Source organism: Callorhinus ursinus, unplaced genomic scaffold (genome assembly GCF_003265705.2).
Source record: "Callorhinus ursinus isolate GAN/ISIS: 27379988/994484 unplaced genomic scaffold, GSC_fseal_2.0 scaffold5, whole genome shotgun sequence".
NCBI classification, from domain to species: Eukaryota; Metazoa; Chordata; class Mammalia; order Carnivora; family Otariidae; genus Callorhinus; species Callorhinus ursinus.
This window is the reverse complement of record NW_027397067.1, coordinates 53710850-53728034: the sequence shown is the minus strand read 5'-3', so window position 1 is coordinate 53728034 and position 17185 is coordinate 53710850. Positions and strand designations below refer to the sequence as shown.

The 17185-nt window shown below is 36.2% G+C and overlaps 1 protein-coding gene across 2 annotated transcripts in view; it reads left to right on the top strand.

Annotated features, from left to right (window-relative positions):
* Positions 1-15900: 15900 nt before the first annotated feature.
* Positions 15901-17185, top strand: part of TMEM74 (transmembrane protein 74) — a 34761-nt gene continuing 33476 nt past the window's right edge. Inside the window, exon 1 of one of the 2 annotated variants that reach the window (XM_073893106.1) lies at positions 15901-16022. The gene's annotated coding sequence lies outside the window, so the exon portion shown is untranslated. The remainder of the gene's footprint in view (positions 16023-17185) is intronic. The other variant, XM_073893107.1, reaches the window with a different exon arrangement.

Sequence of the window (17185 nt, the reverse complement as noted above, 5' to 3'; positions counted from 1 at the left end):
TGGAAGTTACACTGTGTCATGCCTGCCTTCTTTTTATTAAAGAAATGATAGTTATTATAATGCTTGGTGGACGTTTATATCTATTGTTGTGGGTCTTATCTTTCTGGCAAAATGATTCCTTAGGGTAAAGAATCTTCCTTTAATTGTAAATTATTTCACATTTTCATATGTCAACACTTTTTGTACCATGAGATAAACCTTACCTCTTTGTGATTCTTAGGTGTCTTAGTCATGTTGGAAATCTCACTCCATTTTCACACATTCTTTGTTCTCAGTATTGGACATAGTGGACAAATTCTATCATGTGTCCCATAAGTAGCCCTCAAGAAGCTGTGAAATCTGTGGTTCATTTACTATGAGTGAGAAGAGCTTAATAGTTATTATTCTCGATCAAAAATCATTTTTTGGCAGGAACGTTTTCTCATCCAGGTGATGTGTTGGCAGGTATGTTTTTCTCATCCAAGATGTACATGCACAAATGATAACTAATAATATTAAACTGATCTGTAGTTTCTAATTTTTTTTAGTGTTTGGAGTATCGTATTAAGAAACTGAGAGGCTGCTCCACCCCAAAATTGCTAGAACTCATACAGGAGTTCAGCAAAGTGACAGGATATAAAATCAATGCACAGAAATCAGTTGCATTTCTATACACTAACTATAGGACAGAAGAAAGAGAAATTAAGGAGTCGATCCCATTTACAATAGCACCAAAAATCATAAGAATAAAGTAATAAACCTAGCCAAAGAGGCAAAGGATCTGTACTCAGAAAACTATAGAATATTCATGAAAGAAATTGAGGAAGACACAAAGAAACGGAAAGACATTCCATGATCAAGGATTGGAAGAACAAATATTGTGAAAATGTCTATGCTACCTAGAGCAATCTATACATTCAATGCAATCCTTATCAAAACACCATCAACTTTTTTCAAAGAAATGGAACAAATAATCCTAAAATTTGTATGAAACCAGAAAAGACCCCAAATAGCCAAAGGAATGTTGAAAAGGAAAATCAAAGCTGGTGGTATCACAATTCTGGACTTCAAGCTCTATTACAAAGCTGTAATCATCAAGATAGTATGGTATTGGCACAAAAACAGACACATAGATCAATGGAACAGAACAGAGAGCCCAGAAATGGACCCTCAACTCTGGTCAACTAATCTTCGACAAAGCAGGAAAGAATGTCCAATGGAAAAAAGACAGTCTCTTCAACAAATGATGTTGGGAAAATCGGACAGCCGCATGCAGAAGAATGAAACTGGACCATTTCCTTATACCACACACAAAAATAGACTCAAAATGGATGAAAGACCTAAATGTGAGATAGGAATCCATCAAAACCCTTGAGGAGATCACAGGCAGCAACCTCTTTGACCTCAGTCACAGCAACTGCTTCTTCTTCCTAGACACATCGCCAAAGGCAAGGGAAGCAAGGGCAAAAATGAACTATTGGGACTTCATCAAGATAAGAAGCTTTTGCACAGCAAAGGAAACAGTCAACAAAAACCAAAGACAACCGAAAGAATGGGAGAAGATATTCACAAATGACATGTCAGATAAAGGCCTAGTATCCAAAATCTATAAAGAACTTACCAAACTCAACACCCAAAGAACAAAGGATCCAGTCAAGAAATGGGCAGAAGACATGAACAGACATTTCTCCAAAGAAGACATACAAATGGCCAAAAGACACATGAAAAAATGTTCAACATCACTCGGCATCAGGGAAATACAAATCAAAACCACAATGAGATACCATCTCACACCAATCAGAATGGCTAAAATTAACAAGTCAGGAAACGAGATGTTGGCAAAGATGCAGAGAAAGGGGACCCCTTCTACACTTGTTGGTGGGGATGCAAGCTGGTGCAGCCACTCTGGAAAACAGTATGGAGGTTCTACAAAAAGTTGAAAAGAGAGTTACCCTATGACCCAGCAATTGCACTACTATGTATTTACCCCCAAGATACAAATGTAGTGATCCAAAGGGGCACCTGCACCCCAATGTTTATAGTAGTAATGTCCACAATAGCCAAACTATGGAAAGAGCCCAGATGTCCATCGACAGATGAATGGATAAAGAAGATGTGGTATATATATATATATATATATACACACACACTGGAATATTATTCAGTCATCAAAAACTGAAATCTTGCCATTTGCAACGACGTGGATGGAACTAGAGGGTACTATGCTAAGTGAAGTAAGTCAGTCAGAGAAAGACAATTACCATATAATCTCACTGATATGTGGAATTTAACAAATAAAACAGAGGATCATAGGGGTAGAGAGGGAAAAATAAAACAAGATGAAATTAGAGAGGGAGACAAACTATAGGAGACTCTTAACTATAGGAAACAAACTGAGGGTTGCTGGAGGGGAGGGGGTTGGAGGGATGGTGATGGATATTAAGGAGGGCACATGATGTAATGAGCACTGGGTATTATATAAGACTGATGAATCACTGACCTCTACCTCTGAAACTAATAATACACTATATGTTAATTAATTGAATTTAAATTAAAAAAATAAAGCAACCAGTTAGAAACTTAAAAAAAAGGAAGAAAAAGAAATTGAAAGGCTGCATCCAAGATCAAGAGGAAAGAATGACATAATCATTAAGAATGTCTGACGTAGGTATAGGGGTAAGTGATAATATTTGCAATAAGTATGTTATATTTGCATGATTAAAAAATGTTTCAAGTGTTTATTTAGTTATCTGAGAGTGCACTATCTTGCTCAAAGTTCATCAGGAGGCAGTTTTGCTCACAATTTACCATTCTTGGTATTATATTCTGGTTCTACTACATAGAGCACATGAAGCAGCTTCATGGAATTATTCTATAATTTTTATTATAAACTCTGCTATTAAGAATACCCTTCATTATATTTTCAATATTCCATCTATAGGGTAGAGTCCCTATAGATGAACAACTTCTGAGTCCGGCATGTGGAATGAATTTATGTCTACTGACTAATTGGTTTACTCCCAACTGCTAAACACTAAGAGCTGCCTGTTTCCATTTTTGCCCTGATTGCTAGGGGACCTAGATACAAATATCCCATTCAATTGTTGCAATTTTATCCAGACTTGAGGTAATATCTTCTCATTTACAATGCACTTTTGCCATTTTGATTGTGTTAATGTGTTGTGGTTTATTACATCTATTCAATTAACATAACTGCCTCAAATCCTATTTTGGATACATTTTCAGATAGGGTAAATATCTATCCCTTGTTTATCTTATTCATACCCTATCTTTTCTCCAACTTTTCATTTTTTCTAGTTATGACTTTCTGTTAGCCTGAGATTCCCTTGAAAGCAGAAACTGAGACAAGCGTTTTCATGCAGATAGTCTATTAGGGAAGTGAATGACAAACTAGAGAGTGAAACAGAAAAAGAAGGAGCGCCAATCCCTTGGTAAATGCCACATTGATTTCTGTAAGTGGACAACTGAAGCTTGATCCAGCTAAGACCTTCTGAGGTAGTCAGAGAGAATATGTCTCAGACTGACTCCTTCACTGAGAGAAAGGACCAGATTCCATCTACCATCAGTCAAAATGTGCCTCATAGAGTGTCAGTAAGTGCTCACATCCATCCATGCTGCTGCATCCAAGAATCCCCAAGCCAAAACAACAGATTTATTATGCTGTCAAGTTATACATATGAAAATTTATTGCTGCAGCAGTGCCTAAAAAAAAGTGAGCCAACAGGATATAAGGCAGGGTACAAGAGATGTCCTATATAAGTTTCAACCTGGTAGGACACCCCCTAAGGCATGACCTGAGTTTTCCTTCTCATCAAGACATGAACCCTCTGCCTGTTACAATCCACACTAGGACAGCACAGTACTGCACCTGTTCCTTAGTGGGGAGAGACCAAGGCCAAATCATTTTTATTTATTGGGCAAGCCTTTTTTTTGGTAGGACTTGATTTAATGGTAGATAATAAAGATACAATTAAGAAGTCCAGAAGAATGTACCTCTCATCTCAAGGACAAGAAGACTTGGGATTCTCTCAGTGGTTGTCTGAAATTTCTAAGGTGGTGGAGATTATTCTTTCTCCAACTTTACATCTATCAAACATCTATGGGGTTAGAGTAAATAGGGATTATAGTTTGTAATAGACTTTAAAATTATAGGAGCTGCCAAAGTGGAATGGAGATGTTGTTCTAGCAAGGACAGTACAAAACAGATACTCCCACACACACTGGTCAAAGCAAATCAAACATCTGATCTCTCTAAGAGCACAGGAGAAATGATTTACCAAACAGGGTTTAGAAACCAAGAAGAGGAAAGATATTACATTAATCTCTATAATTAAAAGCCATTAAGTCAATACTCATTGACCAGACATTTCTACTTCATCCACCTTAGAATTGATACACAATGATTTGTTTGATAACCTTTGTCTCTGAGTCCATAAAAATATGCCACTTTTAGCTTAAAAATCTATTTAAAAAGATTGTTTAGTATTGAAACCAGACTCAATGAGGTCAACTATACAACTATCAGTGTTTGAGAAACGTTGATAAACAAATGGAAAGTCACTCATTTGCTGAAGATGGGGTCCTAAACTAGTACAATTTTTGCTTATTTTAATGTTGCATTTTTTAGCTAGCTCTTTTTTCAATCTAGCTGATTCTCTGATCTGTAAGTGAGGAGCCATATCGTCATAAATGTTATGGAGCAATGGAAACTGATATTATTCTATGTCTTTATCATATTCTTTGATAAGATATTGATTCTGATATTTTCTATTATTGATTTAAAGGGGTTCCTTTTAGTAGTTATTGACTAACTACCAAGCATGTAGATAGAACAACAATCTTCTCTGAAAATGTGGGAAAATGCCTTATATTCTCCAGATAAAGAGTCATTCTCTTTCTGCATGAAATTAAGCTGTAGGGTGAGCTAGAATTAAACTTTAGAACTCCTCAAGTACTCAGGTAAACATTGAATTGAAGACTCCAGAAGTCAACATTATTCTGCCAGTTTTAAGATCAAGTGGACATAAATGAATCTTAGAGAAAAAAAAGAACATTGCTGGTTGCGGGGGAGCCTCATTGTGATGAGTCTATCAGGGTAAGTAAGATGTTAACAGTCTCTTCAAAGTAGCTACATTATTTGATCAATTGAAGTGTTTCTCACACTGAGGGATGTGTGTCACAGGTAGCCCATAGACTCAGCATGAAAACACATTGGCTCATTTAAGAACAAAGCTATGCGTTTTTCAATTATTCTGATTATGTTAGTGAGATAGCCTCAGTTTGGTGCTAATAGTCTTGTCTTTCTAACATTTACTAATTTTCTTTTTTAATACATGAGGATCAGAACTTAGGCTTATTGCTTTTTGTAGGCAAGAACATCAATAACAACACAATTAATAATGGATAATGAATTTTAGAGCTTAATACATACCATGTGTACTTCTAACAACCTCACATATGTAATCCATTTTTAAAACTTTTCAGAGAAGTTTAATGTATCATACAGAAAGGCACATAAATCATATTTTTAGTGATAATTTAAAAAAATTGAAGCCAGCTTTTAATCAGTACCCATAGCAAGAAACAATATTGTAAGAACCCCTCTGTGACTCCTTCCAATTTCTACCTGCTCAAGGATAATTGTATCCTGATTTCTAAAAGCACAGATTAATTTTGCCTGTTAATGGACTTATAGAGACATATCTATATGTGCTTTTTGCTCAACATTATATTGAGCAAGACTCATCCATATTATTGTGTGTAATTATAGATCATTCATTTTCATTGCTGAATAATATTCCATTTTATAACAATATCACCATTTATTTATTCATTCCATTATCATTCATTCCATTACTGTCCATTTGTATATTTTTCAATTTGGAGCTATTAGGAATAGTGCTGCTATGAATATTCTAGTACATGTCTTTTGATAAATACATTTCTTTTTTAATATTTATTTTATTTGAGAGAGAGACAGAGAGAGCGCTCAGGAGTGAGGGGAGAGGGGCAGAGGGAGAGGGGGAGAGAATCTCAAGCAGAATCCCCACTGAGCATGGAACCTTACACAACTCTGAGAATGACCTGAGCCTAAATCAACAGTTGGTTGCTCAATAGACTGAGCCACCCAGGTGCTTCAATAAATACATTTCTATTGTGAATGCTTAGGAGTGGAATTGTTGAATCGTGGGTATGTATATAATCAGCTTTAGTAGAAGAGTTTTTCAAAGTGGTTCTATCAATTTACATTTTTACTGTTTATGAGCACCACAGTTACTCCACAGCCTCCTTAATAGTTGGTATTCTTCAGCTTTTTCATTTTAGTCATTACAGAAGAGCTGAAGAAAGATACAACACACTCTAGACTGTGCTTCTAGGCATGTAGTCATGCTGAAGAACTGGACTGCCCGTGTCTTTGCTGTGATCCATACCAGCAAAATGGATATTCTTTCCCTATTTATTTTTTCTTATTTCAACTTTTAAAAATTGTGAAATAGAGCATAACATATATGTAGAAAAAGTATACAGTTTAAATAAATAACTACAAAATGAACATTATTCAGCAATATCCGAGTAAAGAAAGAGAACATTACCTCCAGGTCCCAGAAGACCCTGTCTGTCCCTTCTTATCCAAATTTCTACCTTTTATGGATAATCACCATCCTGACTTTTGTGATAATAGTTATGTAACAATTTCCTTATTTTTTCTTAATGCATCCACTACATATCTGTGGACATGTTAATTTTCTTTTTTGTTTTTGAAGAAAATTATGCTGATCTATTTTTTCATGATTCTGAGATTCTTACATGTTGTATGTAGCATAGTCCTTTCATTTTCATCACTTTAAGGTACTCCTTTCTATGAATATACTAAAAATTATATACCCATTTATCCATTAAAGGACATTTGGGTTGTGCCTGTTGTTAGCCATCTAAAACAATGTTATTATGAGAATTCATATGTTTTTTTTTAAAGATTTTTATTTATTTATTTGAGAGAGAGAGAATGAGAGATAGAGAGCATGAGAGGGAAGAGGGTCAGAGGTGAGCCCGATGTGGGATTTGATCCCGGGACTCCAGGATCATGACCTGAGCCGAAGGCAGTCACTTAACCAACTGAGCCACGCAGGCGCCTGAGAATTCATATGTTTTTTTGTACATGCAAATGGGTTTATGGTACACACCCTAGGGGTACTGGATAGTTATACAGTCATGTATCTTCACCTTTAATAGATAACGCCTAAATGGTTTCAGAAGTGGTTGCACTAATTTAAACTTCCACCATTCACAAGAGTAGATGCTGTTCCAAATTCTCACCCACAGTTGCTAAAGTCAGACTTTATGCAACCTGGTCATAATGTTGTGATATCTTATTGTGGCTCTTAATTTATTTCCCTGATGATTAAAGAAGTTGAACACCTTTGCATATTTATTGGCTCTTTGAATTTCCTCCTTTGTGAAAGGCCTGTTCAAGTCTTTTGCCTATTTTTCTATAGGGAAGTTTGTCTTATTGATTTGATTTTCAGGAACACGTTACATATTCCAGATACTCGTCTTTTGTCATGCATTTATATTACAGATATGTCATCTTCTACTGTTGAGTTTTTTAATTTTCATTTCCCTGATGGTTCATGAAGTTCAGCATCTTTTCATGTTTATTGGACATTTGGATATTCTCCTTTGAGGAGGGTTTAAGTCTTTTTGTACAGTTTTCTACCGGGTTGTCTAATTTGCAAAAGAATATTGATTTGTAGGAGTTTTAAAAATATATTATGGATATTTTTTGTCATATAAATATATTATAAATATATTTCCTGTCCATTGGTTGCTTTTAGGCCCTATTATCAATGTTCTGATGAACAGAATTCTTAATTTTTTTTAAGAGATTTTATTTATTTTTTTGACAGAGAGAGACACAGTGAGAGAGGGAACATAAGCAGGGGGAGTGGGAGAGGGAGAAGCAGGCTTCCCGTGGAGCAGCGAGCCCGATGCGGGGCTCCATCCCAGGACCCTGGGACCATGACCTGAGCCGAAGGCAGACGCCTAATGACTGAGCCACCCAGGCGCCCCCAGAATTCTTAATTTTAATACAATTCCACTAAATTAAAATGCAGTTAGTGGATTTTTGTTTTCTGCCCAGGAAATCTTTACCTTTGCCAGGGCCATGGAGATGGTCTTCTATAAGTTTTGTTTTCGCTTTCGCATTTACATCTTCAACTCACTCAGAATTGACTGTTTTGTATAGTGTGAGGTAGGGGTCAAGATACATAATTTTTCCACATAGATATCCAGTTGATGCAGCTCTATTTAATAAGATGGTCATCCTTTTCCCACTGCACTGCACTGTCATCCTTATTGTATTTCAGGTGACTGAATATATGTGGATCTGGTTTTGATACTCTATTTTATCCCACTGATCAGTGTCTCTATCCTTGCCCCACTATACCAATACTTTGATTAACATAACTTTAGAATAGTCAGTGAAAAGCTTCCAAATTTGTTCTGCTTCTTCAAAATTGCATTGGCTAGTTTTCAAATAAACTGCCTTGTATTTCCATATAAACTTTAAAGTCAGACTGTCAGTTTTTTTCAAAATAAAAAATCTGAAGAGATTTTGATTAGGAAAAAATAAAATCTATGGATCAGTTTATGGAGAATTGACATTGTTATCTCACTTAATTTTCACTAAAATTCTTTGAGATAGGAATTATTGTTAACTACATTTTATCACTGAGATAACTGATGAAAGGATCAGTTAAGAAACTTGTCTTACACCACTCAGCTAGTTAGCACTTGACTCTGGATTCCTAACCAGAGTGCCCAGGGTAAGAATATAACTAAAATCTAATAACAATGTTTGGTTTCCAAAACATTTGGTTTTATGACTCCTTTGTATTTATGACCTATAATACAAGTTTCCATGTAAATAGTAAAATAAAACTATTTAGTGAAAGCCTTAAACAAATAGTTTAGGTTCTAGGCAGGCAGTAGAAAATGAGAAATTGTGTATTTGAAAGGTTGACTGTGTTTGCAGGAAACTGACCAATTGAAAGTGCTTGCTTGGTGGCTAGTAAATTAATGTAAACTAGTTTGGGACAATACCTAGTCAAAAATGTCTAGTTTATGTCATTGGCATCAATGCAGGTAGTTTCCTTGGTTTTACTCCTGCTAGCTGGAGGATATGTAACTCTAAAACCATTAGCTATACCAAAAAATTTTAGGAAATAAGAATGGAAATTAGGACACAGCCCTATTCCAAACTGTTTAGAATTGATATCTAATACATCAAAAAGTGATTTTCAACAACCCTTTCTGGTAATAATACTAACTTTTTGAAAAGCAAGACTAACTTGGGACTTACAGTAAAATTATTTTGCTTGGGAAACAGAGACATTCAGTTATGAGGGAACTGAGCATATAATCCTGAAGTTTCCCCAAGGTATAAAATTCTATTATTTTATGAAATCAAAGAGATGGAAAAAGTTATTGAATAGTGTGAAAAAAAATTTTTGTTATCCGATACCCTTTCCTTGGCGAAAATGAAACAGAGATCATTCCATGGTGGCTATGACTTTAACATGAGCAGTCAACAAATGCCTACTATATTATAGGCACAGAGTTAGGTATTGTGTATATAACATTGAACCAGACATGCAGCTCTGGCTGTATGAAGCTTACAGTCTAAGAACCTAGTCTCTGTGAAACATTACAATGAAAAGAAAGTCTTAAAATTTATTAAGACATTGAGAATATTAATTAACCCCATCAGGCCTCATGTCCTAGATTTTTTTTTTTAATGGGGCAATATAAAACCAACTCATTTTGTTTTTGCTAGAATCAAACATAGATTATATTGGGAGTTGGTACTAAATTTTACAGTGAAGGTGAGTAGATTAATAGGTCTGTCATTTGAGTATATAAAGGAGTAGATGTTTTGAAGATGGAGTAGACTTTATGCCAATCTGGATAGAACTATACTCAGTGCATTAAGATAAAATAGTAAGGCTTTGAATTTACCACTAAGGATAAATTTCAAACTATTCCTAATGTAATAAATCTACTTGTGAGTCTTTTAAACTTTTAGATAACTGATGCTATCTTGAAAAATAAATTGTTACCCAATGCCTAATATATAAAACATTACCAACTAGGAATTGACAAATAAATAGGGTAAATATCTTATGTGGTCATCAAAAAGGATTTGTGGGCGCCTGGGTGGCTCAGTTGGTTAAGCGACTGCCTTCGGCTCAGGTCATGATCCTGGAGTCCCGGGATCGAGTCCCGCTTTGGGCTCCCTGCTCAGCAGGGAGTCTGCTTCTCCCTCTGACCCTCTTCCCTCTCATGCTCTCTATCTCTCATTCTCTCTCTCTCAAATAAATAAATAAAATCTTTTAAAAAAAGGATTTGTGATTTTACAGTATTTTCACAGAAGTCACACATGGGTAGCCTAATCTTAATTATATATTGACATTTATATTAAAGCCAGTTTTCTTTTTGACTTCTAGTGAAGTCATTTATTAAACAAGATATTAATTTTAATTGTATCTGAGATTATTTCTTAGGTCTAATTTCACAAATTCATCAGTATTTTTTTCTGTTCTTTTTCTTACGTTGAGCCCTTAGTTGCCTATGTTGTGCTATTCTGTAGGCTGTATATATTGATATGTATTTAGAAGGAAAAAATCTCTCTTAGAAGAATTATGAGCAGAATACTGGGCATTTTATTAACTTCCCAAGGTCACCCATGAAATTCTAAAGAGCCTCATTTTGCTTTCACTATTCCAGTTACATGCTTTATCAGATCAGGTGCACTGTTGAAGGTCAGAGTAAAGTTAAGGGGGAAATGATGATTCTCACCCGAATCCAAAATGTCTTCTTTAAGGAAGGAGGGGAAAAAAGTGTTGATCATCACATAATTAAGTCTACTTCTCCCCTAATCAGAAATGTAAGTCAAATTTCCCTTGGGCTTAACCAGAAGCCTATTTAGTAATTGAAGATTATAATCATATAAAGTGTAACCAAGAATTTCCATCTTTCATTAATATAGTTACTCCATTATAATAGCCAGTAGGAAGCAGTTTTTCCAAATGAGATTTTCAGTAAAGCTCCTTTCCAGAATTATTGCCAGTTCTATCTTGCTGATCTCCTAATATCATGATGTGAACTAAGAGACTGTATTTGGTTCAGAAAATCTGTGCACACATTAGCATCAGTAGTTCTCTGTGTTAAAATATACCAGGCCAGCTTGTCAGAAGCTTGATATCAAGGGGCACCTGGGTAGCTCAGTCAGTTAAGCGACCGACTCTTGGTTTCAGCTCAGCTCATGATCTCAGGGTCAAGGGATCCAGCCTGGCATTGGGCTCTGCACTCAAAGTGGAATCCGCTGGGAATGCTCGCTCTCTCTTCCTCTCCCTCCCCCTCCCCCTTGGCCTCTCCCCCTGCCCAATCTCTAAAATAAATAAATAAATAAAATCTTTAAAAAGAAAAAGAAGCTTGATATCAAGTGGAATATATTTTTGTTACAAGAATGAACTATCTCAAAAGCTTATATTTGGGAATTACCAAGATAAATGTGGTTGGCCCCATCTTGTTTCTATCAAAATTACTTTGTTTAAAGGCAGAGTAAGAAAAAAGCCTGAGATCCCATTCCCTAAAAGTCAGGTCTTTTGTATTTATAAGAGTTAATTGAAGCCCAAGGCAGACAGTCAGAGGAAATACAAATCACCAGGATAAAGGGAATGTTCAATTATTCAACTCTTATTTCTTTTTGTTTTCTTTGTCTTGATTGTATTTTTGAAGCCCTGTGCCTGTAAGAAAGAGCCTCAGATCACAAAAAGCTGGATCTAATGTTGGTGAAAAGAGAATTAAATGTCAAGATAAGTGAGTTGTTTGCAATAGTATATAATCTCAAAATGAGTTCATCTCCTGACATAGGCAAATTATAACCTAGGATATCAAGAAAAACTGCAAATTAGTTTATTTATTCTCAGTAGTCTCTGAGTAACAACAAGGAATGAAAGTGAAATCAGGGGACCGAGGATAATGTGAATGTCTTAAAAGAATTATTCTAGGAACCAAGTGTGAGATTTACCTATCTAATTCCAGAAGAGGAATGTGCTACAAATTATTAGATTAGTAAATGATGATCCTAAGGCAAACATAATTGTTTTTCCTCTAGATATGTTCACTAATCTGGCAGAAAGGGAAGAACTATTTGAAATGTTTCAATAAATATAGTGTAGAAACTCTTCACCTGATTTTTAATATAGCCATTTGACCCAGGCAGAAATAAGCTCTTATTGTTCAATCCATAGCAATGTATTTATACAGTAGGTTTTATAGAGTTTCCAATAAATATTTTACTTAGCAAACCCAATTCTAACATATACTTTGATTACCTACTCTTCATGAATATAACTAAAGAATTATTCGTAACATTATTTTTACCTTGATTTTCAGAGTAAGATATGAATAATCAAATTATTTACTTCTCAACTAGAACTGTCTTAACATTTCCACTAAATAACTTAAATTGATGTTCCTTCTGAGACAAAGGATTTTATTGACCAGATTTTACAGGTAAGTGATTCTGAGTTTCTGTCTGTTTCTACATCTCTAGGATTGGGAAAGCACCTCAGTTTGCCCTAAAATTAAATTCTTCAACAGTCACAGTTTGAGCTTTTCATTTAGCTAATTAGTACTTATTCTTCCAATTGCATTGTTGTTACCCACATGGCAAAGGAGCAGCAGATTGCCTATTTCTTTTGATTCTCCTGCTAAATTGTAAAACATGGTGTTTCCTTTCTGGTTTCTTGTCACTATTCTCTACAATCAAGCGCATTGCAAGGAAAGAGGAGGAGTAACTCAATCTCTGATGGAAATGTCTTGATGTACCTGCCCAGACATATCTGGGCATGTAGGGCTCACCTGTACAAAACGATGTGTATATTAATTAAAAATCTCAGGACAATAAAAGCTAGCAGGCGAATTGTTGTCTAGAAGTCCACTGATGGCCAATGCCTTTTACATACATCCCTAGATATGTGTATGTAAAAGTGAATTATAATGATGGATAGTTTCACTTCATGATGTTTGGTGGTAAAGATGTCTATTTTGAAATATTAAACTGTTTTAGGGATTCATTTTTGTTTATTGTTAGTGACAAATAAATTCTTACTTCAGTAAGACAGGTGCAGTTATTTATCTATTAGTTGAAGTCCAGGCAGGAAAGAAAAGGCTCATAGAGATGGGATTTTGAAGAAAATATAATGAAAGGACAGTCTACAAAGGGGTGGGCAGAGATAAGGAAGCCAGGAAGGGTGCAGAGGCACTCAGGTACTGCTGAAAAATGAAAGGCATTACCATCTCTAAGTCTGAAGGAGCAAGGAGAAGAAATAGTACTACTGGAGCCGGCTGAGAGAAGAAAGGGACATGAAGAGGGTAAGCAAGATGGGAGCAGAAATTCCTTGGCCTCTCCACTCCTGCCCTCCAACCTCTTTCCAGCTTTAGGCAGAGGTTCGATGGGGCAAAAAGAGAGGGACTGGGGTACAAAGTGAGGAGAAATAAGCTTGTTAAATAAAGAAATCACACTAATGGAGTATAACCCGAGGCCATTGTAAAATTCTATGTTACTTCATTAGCCTTTTGCTGTTGTTGTTCAGTCCAATTCTATGATCGTGTTGGAGATGAAGATGATATAAATTGCAAACACCTAGGACATAGTAAGCACTAAATAAATATCTGCTGAAGGAACTAATGAATGAATGAATGGGAAATTTGGTTGAATCATCTATTTGGAATTTTTTAAATTTAGATTAACAAATGCCTTGGTTCTATTTTTATACTAAAATAATTTTAATATTTCCCAAACTACTCTTCATAAACTCATCGTTTTTATCCCTATTGCCCCATTTTTTTAAGATTTTATTTATTTATTTAATAGTAATATCAATAAAAATAATAGCCATCATCTATTGGGTGCCTACTATGCTTAAGCCTCATTTACATTCTCTAACTCAATTGCCCAAGCAATTTTATGAAGTTGGAAGGAAACAACATGGCAACCTTGCTCATGGCCATGCAAGCAGAGCAGTAGAGTACATGGTGGATAAGTAGTAGAGCCTTGGTTGGAGCCTGGGTTGTCTGGTGCCAGAACCTTTGCTCTTAACCAATAGAGCAACAACTCTCTTTTGACTCCCATTTGATCTAATATGTTTCTGGCTGAAATTAGAAAAGCTCATGTCTCCCCCTTGGCTCTGCAGGGTGCTAGATGCCTCTAAGAGCAGAAAGACAGAAATTTCATTTCTTCCGTTTGAAATATAGAGGAGGAAGATTTAGATCACTTTATTGAGAGTGACTATGATTGGAGACAAGAAAGCAGGAAAATCTATAGTGAGAGAAGTGAATATTTGAAGGAAAAACTGTCTATAGTTGACTAAGGGAGAGTGTATTGTCATTTCACTCCATGTTCTCCTTCTACTTGCACATATTTTCAAAATCAAGCCAGAGACATTCAACCTGAACCATCATTGCATCCTCCTCATAAAAGCATTGATGACAATACCACCTGGTCCAGATACTCTTTCTTAATCTTGACTGTTGCCTCTTGCTAATCATGGTGACACTGGACTCTAGCTTTCCATATTAGTTTTTGGTCTCTAGTCTGGTGGCCCACTTGGTCGTCCTTCACTGGCTTAGCTCTTAACCTTTGACAGTGTCTCATCTCATGTCATCATTGGCGACAGCCTGGAGGGAAGACACTCTCTTCTAAGTCTTGATCCACTCGCACACTTCCAACTAAGCCAATCCCCAGTACACCCATTCAGAGAGGGATAATTAGGCCTGAAAAGAAAAAAAAAGTTAAAAACTTCTATAGAATTAGACTATTTAAGTATGTCAATTCAGAGCTCCTCTCTTCAAACAATATTTACTATGCTCTTGTGTATTAAGTTCTGTAATAAGTACTTCCATCCCCAAGTTTCTAGCTAGGGTTCTCTTTTTACATATATAAGAGAACAAGACTTTTTGTAGAGTGCCTCATAGTAAAGAACTTTTTCTGCAGTCAGTTAATTTCCAGTGCTGCTTACGAATGATTTTTCATTATTTTTAATATAGGCAGAGTGAAGAGTGTCTCAAGATCTAATCTGCATAGTCACTTTTGGAATTCTAGAATGTTAAAGGAAGTGATGAGATGTATATACCCAAAACCCAAATAGAATTCAGAAAAATAGAAAAGCAAACATGGAACTTAAAATAAAGAGAGACTGTACCATACAGTGGTTAACCATATGGGCTGTAGAGTCACATCTCCTAGGCTCAGATCCCACCTGTGATACCTGTACTAAGGGTGTGACTTAGACAAATTTGTTAACATTTCTTTATATTTGTTTTATCTGTAAAATGAGAATTATTATAATTATAGCATCTAATATACAGGGTTTTATGAGAATTCAATGCTATGATATTAAAGCATGGGAAGCTCTTAGAACAATGCCTAGCTTAAGAAGTGCTTGATAAATGGCAGCCATCATTGTAACCAGCAATTAGCTATGTGACTATTTTAAGTCACAGATCTCAGGAGCATACTGTCTTCCTCCCTACCAGCATCGGCCTTTGATCTAGAAGTCCCTTCTGTCTTGGATAATATATTCTCTCACTAGAAATAGGCTCCCTTGACCAAATGGCAATCAGTTAAATTCTGCCTGGTGACATCACATACATTTTAACATTTCTAAATTCTAGTGCAGATCCGCCCCCCGCACCCCCCGCTACCACACACACAATATGTCAAACTAAAGAAGGGGACAGTCAGAACAGAAATTTCCTCTTATTATTTCCCATGCATGATTCAAAATGTTCGCTGTTTGTCTGGTATCTGCAGTAACTCCCAAGAAACCTCATTCTGTCACTAGAGATACAGCATTTTAGGATTTGCCTGTGCTGTTTGTCAAGCTTTGCAGCCTTCACTTTAATCTCTCAGAATGGTTGTCTTCTAAAGAGAGGTCATTCTAAAGCCTAGACAGGTAATGTATTTTCTTCTCTTCTTTTGTACTCTCTTTATGGGCTCCCTTTCCCTTTGTGATTAGAGACAAGAATTATAGAGAGGATTCATTCAAAATCCATGCCCCTGTCCTCCCCTTCATGTCAGAAGAATATAGTATTTGAGTTCAAAACGGGAGGCAGACAGTTGTAATATACTGACTCTGCCGTGTATTAGCTGTGTAATACAAGGCAATTTTCTTGATATCTTTAAGCCTTGCTAAATAAGAGCAGCTGTGGGAATGAATTAAATGAGGTGATGTATTTAATTGCATACAGTAACCTTTCAATAATGGTATTAATTATTGCTGCATTTTCCTCTAACACCTGACATGCTCTTCCACGTTTCCTCTCTGCAACTATGTCAAGATCTTTAGATTTTATCAGTCTATTCTCCTCTTCCCTTCCCCCACCAAAGCATATCGTCTTAGTGATCTACTCTGAATACTTTATTTTCCACCTGCTACTGCTCAGGTTTTGTACCCTGCTCCTCTTATTAAAACACTTCTGGCTTGGTGATCTTCCACATTCCTTTCAAAACGCTTATTCCAATTCTTCTGCTTGATTATCTGCAGCACCACACAATATAAAGCAATTACCATTCCATTCTTCCCAATGTACAAGGGGAAAGCTTCAATAATTCCTCTCACTTTCTATAAAGGCCACTTTTCTGAAACACTAGAGCACTCTGGAGGAGAGCGCCTAGAGCCACCCATGATACTGGTATTGCAGCAGATTTAGAACTGACCGCAACTGCCTCAGACAGATGCTCCTGGCAGAGCCCCTGTCCCTGAGGTCACTCCAGAACCTGAGGCTTCAGAAGCTGAAGAAAATCTCTGATACCAGTGCAGAAGGATAGAATCTACACATATTCTCCAGATCAGGTGGCAAGTGCACCATAGGGGAACGCTTAAGGATATGAGTTTTAGAATCAAGACAGATAGAAGATAAGATCCCAGCAACCCTACTTTTAAATTGCCTGGCATATTATTATTTTTTAAATTTTATTTTATTATGTTATGTTAGTCACCATACAATACATCATTAGTTTTTGATGTAGTGATCCACGCTTGTTTTTTTATAACACCCAGGGCTCCATGCAGTACGTGCCCTCCCTAATACCCATCACCAGGCTAACCCATCCCCC